The following is a 429-nucleotide window of genomic DNA, read 5'->3' as shown; positions in this document are numbered from 1 at the left end:
CTAGGACACCCTTGAATTTCTGAGTCTTCTGGATCTGGGTCCAGAGCGAACTGTGTACCAGCTGTGTAGCACTGTTCCTGACTGAAGGGTGGATGGAGGTAACTGGGAAATGAGGAAACATTTTTTCTTAGTGGTGGTAACAGCCTAAAGAAAAAAATAGGCCGGGCAGTGGTGGCACATGCCTTTAATCCCAGCACTTGGGAGGCAGAGGCAGGCAGATTTCTGAGTTTGAGGTCAGCCTGATCTACAGAGTGAGTTCCAGGACAGCCAGGGCTACACAGAGAAACCCTGTCTCGAAAAAGCCAAAAAAATAAGGAAGAAACAGAAACTTGGTGTTTCAAGGTCACAAGGTCACAAGAAGACTATTTGATTTTATATATACAAATTATGTATGTATATATATGGAGAGAGAGAGAGAGAGAGAGAGAG

Source organism: Mus caroli, chromosome 5, assembly GCF_900094665.2.
Source record: "Mus caroli chromosome 5, CAROLI_EIJ_v1.1, whole genome shotgun sequence".
Lineage (NCBI taxonomy): Eukaryota > Metazoa > Chordata > Mammalia > Rodentia > Muridae > Mus > Mus caroli.
The sequence above is the reverse complement of the archived record's forward strand: the minus strand, read 5'-3'. Positions refer to the sequence as shown.